Genomic DNA, 9,263 nt, shown 5'->3' with positions numbered 1-9,263 from the left:
AATTTTTTTTTATTAATTAGCTGAAACTTTTAATGGGATCAAATGCTTTATATCTTTATTAAATCTATTAATATTAGTTAAAACGTAAAGCATTTACTTTTGTATTTAACTTATTTATTGCATCAATCATTTGAAAGGCTACTGGAAAAATTCACCATTTTCCAAATAATTTAGTAAAGAGCAGAATATAGTAAAGAGCAACATAAAATATAAACTAATATAGTTTATATTTTATGCAGGAGGTGGATTGGTACTCTGAAGGATAAAATATTCTTTACAAAAATTATTCTGTGTGTTTTTCAAAATTAATTTATTATCTGCAGATTTTTGAGATGAAGTTATTAGAATAATATTATTGAATAATTGAAGAATATAATTTCTAATTTTTTTGAAATTAATTATTGTAAGGTATTTCTATAGATATAATCCTTAATTTTTATACAGGGTGGTTCCTAATTCTTGGAACAAATTTTAAGGGTAGGTGCAGGACATTGTAACAATCATTTATTGAATAGGATTACGTATCATTTATTGTATGAATGCAAGTGAGGCAGTTAGGCGCAAACACAAAAATAAGAGACGAAAGGAACGACAAATTTTTTTATTGAAAGCTTTGTTGACAAGAGTAATGTTTACAATAACTTGTCAAAATTGCGTTCCCCAGTAGCGATGCGTGCTTGACAGCGTCGGTGGAGCGATTGGCACGCACGTTCAAAGATGCCAGTTACTTCACGCACACGTGCAGCCCTTTCGGATATTCGAGCAACCAAAGTGGGGTGGCGCATCATCATGCTGAATCCACATGCGGTGACGAATCTCGATCGGAACATCCTGCAGTAGTTCTGGTAACACATGTTCTAGAAAAATAAGATAACATTCGCCATTAAGTCACGTCGGTAGTAAGTATGGGCCAATCAAAAAGTCGTTGACAAAACCAGCCCACACATTCATACAGAATCCTTGTTAATACGCGTGTGGTCGCGTTGCATGTGGATTCTCGGTTACTCTACACATGGGAATTGCGCGTATTAAAGTCACACTTTCGCGTGTAAGCGTCGCCTCATCTGTAAATAGTACATGAAGTATAAAGTACGGCTGCAGCGCCCATTGCTGTACCACCCACTGAAAAGCTAAGGCGGAGAGGATTATCTGCCGGATTCAAAGCTTGTACTCACTGAAAATGGAAGGGGTGAAAGCGATTTTAATTTAATATTCTACAAACTGTCTGATGACTCAGACCTACATGATGAACAACAGCTTTTGTACGTAACTCGTGTCTATCAGCCACAATGTTCCAGATGCTTTCTTCCAGGCTTGGACTGCGTACAGTTGTTCGTCGACCAATTTCATGTCTGGTGAAGTAGAAAAAACCAGTTTCGCGAAGTTCACGATGTAACAGCTGAAAAATTCCGTGAGCCGGCATTCGTCGATCTGAAAACTGCGCGTGATACATTCGTAGCGCAACTCTGCCGTTATCATTTGCACTGCCGTACATGCAATGCATGTCTGATTTTTCGACATACGTAAAGTCTCCCATCGTAGAAATTAGCATAATTGAGAATGGGGCTTTCCTTTTCTGAGATGCATCAAGTTGAACGGTGGTTAGACATCCACTGCCCTCTGCCGGCAACGCAACCAACCGATAACTAAATTTCTCTTTCTTTTTATTTCTCCTGTTTCAGCCTCATCGCTTCACTTGCGTCCATACATTCCTGAACAATAATGATTGTTACAAAGTCCGGTATCTAACTTCAAAATTTCTACCATGAATTCGGGACCACCCTATATATATATATATATATATATATATATATATGTGGGTCATTCTCACAAAAACAGTCATTTTCATGTCCCCAGTATATTTTATGTTTGTTTTACAGCTTACGAAAAAAAAAAATTCAGGGAAAGTGTCAAAATTCAGGTGAAGTGTTTGGCAAGAAATTCAACGAAGTTTGATGATTCATTTCTTTATTCTCTAAATATTAAATTATTTCCGAATTAAGATTAATTTGCATCTCCCAACTTGTTAAGTTATTGTTTTTACTTTTGGCAGGGGTACTGAAAAGTCCTATACTAAGGGTGATTAGTTCAAGAATCCAGTATATAATTTCTTTAATTCAGGTTTCTTGAAGCATAATTCATATATAGTCTCTGGCATAATCGGGAATTCCGTCAGAGGACAGCAAAGCGCCATCTTATGATTTTGAACTGATATCAAATACCACATGTTACGTGATTTTAAAACTTATAATATTTTCAGTATAATTATTGAAGGCTGAAACTTGATAAATTACGAGGCAAATATAATAAGTTAGGCAAATATATAAAATTAATAAGTTTCAAGGCAAACCAAAATTTTTATAAAAAGAGACACTGAAAAGTTAAAACATTTATTTATGCAAAAATATCACCTTTTCACACTAATAGAGGTTTTGGAATAATTTATTTAGTTTAATTTATTTTAATTTAATTTTGAGTAAAGTTAATCAGCAAATAGTCAAATGAAAATAATTTCCTTATAGTTTATTATAAGCCACCAAACTTGTTTGATTAAATAATAAATTCATAAGTAATAAGTAGAGCCCGGATTTTGATGACCTAAAAAATCTCAATTAATGCCCTTAAAAGTGCAAAAAATGCCCTTAAAATGCGAAAATTGCGCTAAAAATGCCTTATGACATGACTTAAATAGAAGTAAAAATATTGAACTAAAACAATGTTTTACTCTTTAAAAGTATTATGAGTCGTTTCAAAAAATATAAAGCAATGCAATACTTGTTCTACGTTCATTAAAGTTTGACAAATATGTTTTATATCCAAAAATAACAAAAAAAAGGAAAATATATTGACTCCAAAACATTTTAATTTTGTATAGAAACTTAAATGAATATAACAACTTCCATCTCATAATATTACTAAATATCAGAATTACAATGGATTATTAATTTTTTTTTTTTTTATATTTTGAAATGTAAACGAGCGTCTCTTGTCTGAAAGCAAATTTTTTATACCAGGAGAAGCTTCTTTCAACGTCTACTGATGTTATTGGTGCGTACTTGAATAGGACGGTCACACTTACTGACAATTCTTCTTCAATTTGAAAAGATGTTGCTTCACCTGTTAATATCCTAGAAATTTTCTTCATTGTTTGGAAGCCAGTGTAATAATAAAAAATTATAAAAAATAATAAAAATTCGAAAAATTTAACAAAAAATTTAAAAAATGCTTTAAAATGCAAAATACGCCCCAAAATTTTAAAGAAAACGCCCTATAAATCTCAAAAAATGCTCTAAAGGACAAAAAATGTCCAAAAATGCAAAAAAATGCAAATGTCATCAAAATTCGGGCCTTAGTAATAAGTTAAAATTTTTAGCCGGAATGAATAAATAAAATTGAAGTAATAAAATATAAAAACCAACTTTTTTACTAGAAAACCTATTCATTTAAAATGGTAAAACTTCATTACTTATATGGAGTTAAAAAATTTTGATTTCATCATTTTTAAAAATGTTTTCTTCGTTATAAAGAAAACGAGGGAGTGGGGCAGGAAAATCCTTTTGTCTGGAAAAGTTTGTGTGTATAAAAAAATTGAAGTTGATTCTAGTACATATATATATATATATCGTTAGAAGCACTTAAGAGTTCTTTTTATTTTTTGCGAGTGAAGAAAATAAGAAATTTTGCTAATGATGCCTTTTAAGGAATGTTTTTAACAATCTTTTTGGAGATTTTAAGAGAGCTAGTATCTCCGAGAAGTTATTTAAAAAAAACGGTTACATGAATGGTGTATAAAATTTAAAATTTACAATGTATAAAACAGTTAACAAAGAAAAATAAGGATGGAACTTTTTACTTACATTCTGTATCTTTCAAAAGCAAGAATTCCTCTTCTTCTTAAAGAGAAGGGGGCAGGTAATGTTAGAGTCAATCTAGCAGATTCTAATATGTCAGGCATACACTTATATGTCGGGTAATTGTGAACAAATCCTCAAAAGCTGAAAAATAATAAATTAGAATTTAAAATCAACCGTTTTTTCTGATTACAGGAATCGTGAAAAAAAATTGTAAGGAAAATGTGAAGTAGATATTTGAATCCATGAAAGCAAGAACCGAAAACGAGTTGAATTTTTTTGTACCTGAAATTTTGAAAAGTGAATGCTTTTGAATAATCCATGCTCATAGGGTTATTACAAAGTTATTGATATTTGTATTTGTTATTTCAATTAATTGATATTATTCAATAGTTTACCATATTATTTGTTTAAATTAAAATATTAAAATTTAGTGTTTTCATTCTATTTTTTTTCACTTTTGATTCAGTGAGATTATAATTATAATTAATACCTAAATTATTTTAAGGAATCACTATCTTTTTATTGCATTATATATCACAGTATATGCTTTATTGATTGCATAAGTAAAATTTAAATTTTTATTTTATTATGCTGTTCTTTAACAGCAAATAAGCTATTCAAGTATTTGAATTTTTTTTCTTTTAAATTAAATATTTAATAATTGAAATTTATTTTTAATGTTGAATGGCCTAACAGCGTGGCAAATTATAAATTAAACATGAAATGATGACCAAAAATAGCGTAACAAATAATTTTGAAAATCTGTAAAATATTATTTTTTAAATATTGAATTTAATGAAGAGAGTTCCGATATTTCTATAACAGACCAAGTTTATAAGAGAGAGAAAGTCAATCTTAACATAAAGATCAAGTGACCAAACACAAATTGACAATGAATAGTACCCGGATACACTCAAAATACATTCAAAATAATTTTTGCGATTGAAGGAAATAAGAAATTTTGCTCATGATGCTTTTAAAAAAAATGCGTTTAGCAATCTTTTTGGAGATTTTAAGAGAACTAGAATTTCCAATAAGTTATTAAAAAAAGCTGGTGCATAAAATTTAAAATTTGCAATGTATAAAACAGTTAGTAAAGAAAAATAAGAATGGAACTTTTAACTTACATTCTTTATCTTTCAAAAGCGACAATTCCTCTTCTTATGCTTAAAGAGAAGGAGGCAGGCAATGTTAGAGGCAGGCAATGTTAGAGTCACTCTGGCAGATTCCAATGAGTCAGGATTTCACTTATATGTCGGGTAATCGAGAAAAACCCTTAAGAGCTGAAATATACTAAATTAGAATTTAAATCAAGCGTTTTTTCTGATCACAGGAAGCACGAAAAAAAATTGAAGCGAAAATGTGGAGTGGATAGTTGAATCCATGAATGCAAAAACGGAAAACTGGGATGATACTGAAAAATCACACTGAAGGGAAAAAAATTTGAGGGAAATTGAATGAAGTGCTGTGAAACATATTAGATATAAACCAGAAACCAAACTGAAAATTACTTCGGAAAAATATGGTAGACATAATGAATGAAAAGCTGAAACTAAATGAGAAAAAAAGAAATAAAAACTGGAAAAAAAATCTAAATCAAATAGGATAAAAAATAAGGAAAAAATTGGAAAAACGAAACACATGGAATGTAGAATTCGAATTGGTAAATAAAACTGAATACACTAATAAGAAATTATAACACATAATTAAAAATTGAAAAAGTATTTTGTAAAAAATTTAAACCCATACTAGTATTGAAGCATGCAATGAAACAGACATTAATTTGAAACAATAAAAAAAAAACAGGACATAGAAAAAAAAAACGAAAAATTTGAAAACTGATAAAAAAAATGGGATGACAAAACACGACCAGAAAATTAAACTTCAATTGATAAGAACAAAAAAATGGTAAATACATTGTAAAAAACCGGAACTAAAAAAACTAGAAAAAAACGAAAACAAAAAAGAAAAAAAAGTTTATAATTTATTAAAAAAAAATAATAAATAAATAAATAAAAAAAAATAACTTGAAAATTTGACAGGTAAAAATTTGAATAATAGAAATATGGAAAAAAAAACAATGGAAAACAATGGAACATATGGAAAAAAATACAAAAAGAACAATGGGAAAAAAATCAAAAGAACACAATGGAAAAAAACCGAAAAAAAAACAGAATGGAAGAAACACAATGGAAAATGCACATTCGAAAAATGAAAAAACACACTGGAAAAATGGAAAAAAACAATGGAAAATAGAAAATATCACACAGGAAAAAATCGAAAAAATAAATATAAAAACAATGAAAAAATACAATGGATAAAACTGAAATTAAAAAAAACTCCATTGGAAAAATAAAATGGAAAAAATAGAAAAAAACACAGAATGGAAAAATGTAAAAATACGAGGAGAATACGAAACACACAATGAAAAAAAAATTAAAAAACCCTGGAAAAAATCAAAAAATACACTGAAAAAAAATAAAAATACACAATTAAAAAAAACCAAAAAAAACAGAATGGAAGAAATACAATGGAAAAATGAAAAAACACACCTGAAAAATGAAAAAAAACAATAGAAAAATAAAGAAAACACAATGGAAAAAAGGAAAATTTCACACAGGAAAAAATCGAAAAAACACTGAAAAAATAAAACAATGAAAAAATACAATGGATAAAATTGAAATTAAAAAAACTCCATAGGAAAAATCTGAAAAATACACTGGAAAAAATAGAAAAAAAACACAGATTGTAAAAATGCAAAAAAACGATGAGAATACAAAAAACAATAGGAAAAAAATTAAAAAACCCTAGAAAAATCAAAAAATACGCTGGAAAAAATCAAAAAAATACAATGGAAAAAAACCGAAAAAAAACAGAATGGAAGAAACACAATGGAAAATACACATTGGAAAAATGAAAAAACACACTGGAAAAATGGAAAAAAACAATGGAAAATAGAAAATATCACACAGGAAAAAATCGAAAAAACACTGAAAAAATAAATATAAAAACAATGGAAAAATACAATGGATAAAATTGAAATTAAAAAAAACTCCATGGGAAAAATAAAATGGAAAAAATAGAAAAAAACACAGAATGGAAAAATGTAAAAATACGAGGAGAATACGAAACACACAATGGAAAAAAAATTAAAAAACCCTGGAAAAAATACACTGAAAAAAATTACAAATCCACAATTAAAAAAAACCTTAAAAAACAGAATGGAAGAAACACAATGGAAAATACACAATGGAAAAACACATATGAAAAATGGAAAAAACAATAAAAATATACAGAAAACACAATGGAAAAAAGGAAAATTTCACACAGGAAAAAATCGAAAAAAAAACACTGAAAAAATAAAAACAATGAAAAAATACAATGGATAAAATTGAAATTAAAAAAACTCCAAAGGAAAAATCGGAAAAAACAATGGAAAAATAGAAAAAAAAACACAGATTGGAAAAATGTAAAAAACGATGAGAATACAAAAAAAAACAATGGAAAAAAAATTAAAAAACTCTGGAAAAAAAATCAAAAAATAAAGTGGAAAAAATAGAAAAAAACAAATTGGAAAAAACCGAAAAAAAAACAGAATGGAAGAAACACAATGGAAAATACACATTGGAAAAATGAAAAAACACCGGAAAAATGGAAAAAAAACAATAGAAAAATAAGGAAAACACAATGGAAAAATAGAAAATATCACACAGGAAAAAATCGAAAAAACACTGAAAAAATAAAAGCAATGGAAAAATACAATGGATAAAATTGGAAATAAAAAACTCCATAGGAAAAATCGGAAAAATACAATGGAAAAATAGAAAAAAAACACAGATTGGAAAAATGCAAAAAAACGATGAGAATACAAAAATCACAATGGAAAAAAAATTAAAAAACCCTGGAAATATCAAAAAATACACTGGAAAAAATTAAAAAAAACACAATGGAAAAAAACCGAAAAAAACAGAATGGAAGAAACACAATGAAAAACACACATTGGAAAAATGAAAAAAAACACCGGAAAAATGGAAAAAAAACAATAGAAAAATAAGGAAAACACAATGGAAAAATCGAAAATATCACACCGGAAAAAAATCGAAAAAACACTGAAAAAATAAAAACAATAGAAAAAGACAATGCATAAAATTGAAATTAAAAAAAACTCCATTGGAAAAATACAATGGAAAAAATAGAAAAAAACACCGATTGGAAAAATGTAAAAAAAACGAGGAGAATACGAAACACACAATGGAAAAAAAATTAAAAAACCCTGGAAAAAATTAAAAATACACAATGGAAAGAAACCGAACAAAACAGAATGGAAGAAACACAATGGAAAAATGATAAAAACGCACCTGAAAAATGGAAAAAACAATAGAAAAATAAAGAAAACACAATGTAAAAAAGGAAAATTTCACACAGGAAAAAATCGAAAAAACACTGAAAAAATAAAACAATGAAAAAATACAATGGATAAAATTGAAATTAAAAAAACTCCATAGGAAAAATCTGAAAAATACAATGGAAAAAATAGAAAAAAAACATAGATTGTAAAAATGCAAAAAAAACCGATGAGAATACAAAAAAAAAACAATGGGAAAAAAATTAAAAAACCCTGGAAAAATCAAAAAATACACTGGAAAAAAACAAAAAATAAACTGGAAAAAAACTGAAAATAAAAACAGAATGGAAGAAACAGAATGGAAAATACACAATGGAAAAATGAAAAAACACAACAGAAAATTAAAAAAAAAACACATAAAATAAAAACACAATGGCAAAAATAGAAAAAAAAATATAGAAAAAATACGGAGGAAAAAATAAAAAAATTACTCAATCGAAAAAAAAGATTGAAAAGAGTAAAAAAAAATACACTTTGAAATTACACAAAAAAATGGAAAAAATAAAAAAATAATGAACAATGGAGAAAAAAAAATTATGCACAGGAAAAAATGGAAAAAAATACTGAAAAAATTAAAAATAAAAAACAATGGAAAAATTGGGAAACGCTGAGGAAGAAAATGGAAAAATTCAATGGATAAAATGGCAAATAAAAAACTCCACAGGAAAAAATCGGAAAAACTGTTGGAAAAAACACGGGAAAAAAAAGAAAAATACACTGGAATAAATTTAAAACAACACAAAGTAAAAAGCACAATGGAAAAAAAGCAATAAAAAAAGTAATTAAAAAAAAGGAATAAAAAAAGCAATGAAAAAAATATAGAAAAAGTACTAAGGAGAAAATATAAGAATTACACAATGGAAAAAAAATAAGAAAAAAATATTGGAAACGAAACAATGAAAATAAAACGTGGAAAAGGCACAATAGAAAAGTAAAACTTCAGAAAAGTGAGGAAAAAAATAGAGACAAACACAGTGGAAAGAGTCTCAGAAAACAATGAAAAA

The 9,263-nt window shown here is 27.4% G+C and overlaps 1 long non-coding RNA gene across 1 annotated transcript; it reads right to left on the bottom strand.

Moving 5' to 3' along the window:
* Window positions 1–592: 592 nt before the first annotated feature.
* LOC147812520 (uncharacterized) lies at window positions 593–5,802 on the bottom strand. Its single transcript, XR_015433245.1, has 3 exons — window positions 4,982–5,802; window positions 3,858–3,995; window positions 593–857 (listed from the first exon to the last, which is right to left on the bottom strand). It is a non-coding gene; the product is annotated as an uncharacterized LOC147812520 (long non-coding RNA).
* Between the last annotated feature and the right edge of the window lie 3,461 nt (window positions 5,803–9,263).

This window comes from Parasteatoda tepidariorum, chromosome 4 (genome assembly GCF_982258835.1).
Source record: "Parasteatoda tepidariorum strain Cologne lab strain chromosome 4, Ptep-v5.0, whole genome shotgun sequence".
NCBI classification, from domain to species: Eukaryota; Metazoa; Arthropoda; class Arachnida; order Araneae; family Theridiidae; genus Parasteatoda; species Parasteatoda tepidariorum.
This window is presented reverse-complemented; position numbering and strand designations above follow the sequence as displayed.